The sequence below is a fragment of the Nuphar pumila genome, unplaced genomic scaffold (assembly GCF_984573655.1).
Source record: "Nuphar pumila unplaced genomic scaffold, dmNupPumi1.hap1.1 HAP1_SCAFFOLD_1510, whole genome shotgun sequence".
In the NCBI taxonomy this organism is placed as follows: domain Eukaryota; kingdom Viridiplantae; phylum Streptophyta; class Magnoliopsida; order Nymphaeales; family Nymphaeaceae; genus Nuphar; species Nuphar pumila.
The window spans coordinates 1-3,135 of NW_028323695.1; positions in this window are offsets into that span (position 1 = coordinate 1).

Here is a 3,135-nt window from a genome sequence, read left to right on the forward strand (position 1 = left end):
CTTAATAAAAAGAGGCAAGCCGATGAGAGAGCCAACATGAGCGGCGGGAGTGCCACCACAGTGCAAATGTCAATGATCGTGCATGATGTCATGTCCACATGATGTCACTGCGTTGGGACGAACAGCTGCATTGCATCAGGGTCGTGTCACATGATGTCACACAATGGTAGATCACACCCCATCCATCGGTCAGTTCTATTTATTTTTTTATGTAAAAGGCAAAGTACTCCAATTTCATCACATAGGTAACAGCAAGAACCAGTTGGCACGGACCGAAAGGCACATCATCGTTACGCGACACATAGATAACCGAAAATACGAATCGGCACAGGCTGAGAGCGATCAAGCAAGCACGTTCGAAGCAGTTACAGCTCTCACATTCCATCATGATCATCAACCTGGCCCCCAAAAAATCTGGTGGAACGCTGATCCCTGTACGCGCAGGTGACGCGGAGGTTTCGCAGATGGTGACCACCGACATCAGCGAGAGCTTTGTGGGATACGTGCGAAGCATGCCACGCCTGCTCAAACTGCCCGCATTCAAAACCGTGCTCGAAGGTCATGTGGTGTCCCCCCTGGACCTCTCCACTGCACTCATTGGAACACGTTCCATAAGCATCAACCGCCTGGCGTGCGACCACGCTGTGGCCGCTTCTTTCCGCGATGCGCTGACTCATACCGCCACGCTGTCGGTGCTGCGCCCTATCTACGAGTTCTCACAGACCTGGGACCCACAGCAGTACAAGGAGAAGGAGCGCTCTGTTGAGCAGTTCCGTATCGACATGATGCTGTTGAGGTGCGGAGGCGATCGTACCCATCTTACATCACAGTGTGAGCAAGGAATAGTCGGCGCAGGCCGAAAGCAACCAAGCATTGGTGCGGCGGCCAATCTTATCATCCACATTCACAATTTTGTATGATGATGTATGTTTTCTATTTCATTCACTGTGCATCCCACGTGGACACTGGCAATGATGACAATCATGGCCAGCACTGTCAGTGTCCAGGCAACGATCATCATCATTGCCAGTGTTGTAAAGAGTCACACCACCGTCAAATTCCAGGTGCTGTTGTCGCGCCCATGGCATCTTGCCGCGTGGCAGATCTGTTCCCTGTAGATCTTCCCACACCTAGATGCTTCCATGTCCAGACAACACTATGCCGGCCCGATCGCTCCTGACTTTTGGCTTGATCTTTCAGGGAGTGGCTGCGGGAGGTTGATGCAATGCAGACTGGCAAGCGTGAGGGGCTACTATGGCTGGGACTGCACAGCGATGCAGGCCGAGCTGCACGGTGCTGTGCAAAAGGCGATCGCACGCTGTGCATGATGTTGGAAATGGCCTCGCACAACAAGGTAATGGAGGTGTTCGACAAGCTCCAGAAGAGCGTTCGCGGCCTGCGTGAGAGGCCGTATGAGCTGGACGCATTTGCCACGTACTACGCCGCCTATCTGCAGCAGAAGTCGGGCGAGGAAGACACGCAGGCGGAGTACGCCACAATTCAGGCACGTTTCCAGTGCTTCGCCAGACCTGGTGATTTGTGGGCCTAGATGCCTGAAAATGCATGAATAGTGGGGACAAACACGAGGATCGAAACCAAAGCTGTTGAAGCATTGTCTTTCTATGGCCCCCCTTTCCAAGTGCGCTTCAACTCTTGGGTTGAAGCCAGCATTGTTGACAAATGGCTTCGTTGTGCAGGAAATGTACAAGATGCTGAGTGAATATGGAGGCAAGATGCGGCCAGACGACGAAGTTGTTATGCAAGACTTGAAGGAGATCGTGTCCGCGTTTGCACGCTCACTGGAGGAGTCACAGAAGTTTGTGGATGCAAACAAAGAGTCGCACATGGCTTCCATGGAGACAAACGTCACGGAAATGTTTGACCAGCTCCGAGGCGTGTTTGAGCAATGTCGCTCCGGTATCTTTGACTCTGGCACCTCCAACCCCAAGGAGATGTGCAAGAAGGTGGATGACCTTCACCAACAGGTGCGGGCCCAGACAACCAGCAGGTTGCCAGACTGTGTCGTTTACGGATCCAGGTGCCCGCAATCGTGATTCCTGATTAATTTACTTATTTAATCGCAAAAATCTGGGGGACAGCAACGGAGGTAGGAGGTTTGCTAAGCACTGCAGAGGATTGCGCATTATTTGAACTGAACATCTCTACTCTATGCATGCATGCAACCATTTGCGATACTTTCTCAGCCGTTTGTCGGAAATGGTGGTCAGTGAAACATGAGTTTCCTGTTCAGTCAGGCGAGGCACGACTTCGAGTTATCACCTGTTCCAAAGTGGCCTTCCGACCTGCAGCAGAAAGGTAGGCAGCTGACATGAGCAGCTTGCTCTTGGGCAAAATCATGTGCCTGACCTTCATGATCGTCCTCATTTAGGTGCGACATCTGCTCTGGCTGTCTCACCTTTGCAGCCGCCGCTTGCTTCGGGCTGGCGTATTCTGTTTCGCTTGTTGCATGCGCGAGCAAGGATGTTCTTTTGCAGTACGAGGTCATCCACGAGCGTGCCAAGACATTCAAGACGTACGAGGAGCTGTTTGAGGTTCCACCACGGGACTATTCGGAGGTGGAACAAGCCAGCAAGGAGCTCAACGTCCATAAGAACAAATGGGAGTACCTGGACGACTTCATCACCTCCAGAGATGTGTGATTCCACCACTGCCTCAGAGTGTGAGAAACACTTGATTGGCAAAACTGTGGCAAAACTATGCATTGCTACCTCAGCACCAGTTTCGAGGTTGAGGTGAAGTACATGAAGATGATCATCATACATTCATATATTCATCGTGTGAGGCTTTGAAGGGCCAGAGGCGATGAAACAGGTGGAGAACCAGTGCGGACAGTCCTGTGTTTTCTTGTTCGTCAACTACGGGTATGGGAATGGTCTTTCCAGCGTGGGTTGTGCTGCTCTGCGTAATGCATAAACATTGGATGCACCCTAGACATTCTTGCACCAAGGAAATGTCGATGTGATGCGGAAGTGTTGTAAAAGGATACATCATTATCATCAGGTAGACAATGGCAGGAAATAGTCAACAAACAACCAAGACAGCACATTCGAAGTGACACAACATCAGGCAACAGTACCCTTCCTTTGTGTGACAGACTTGCACATGCAGGGCTGG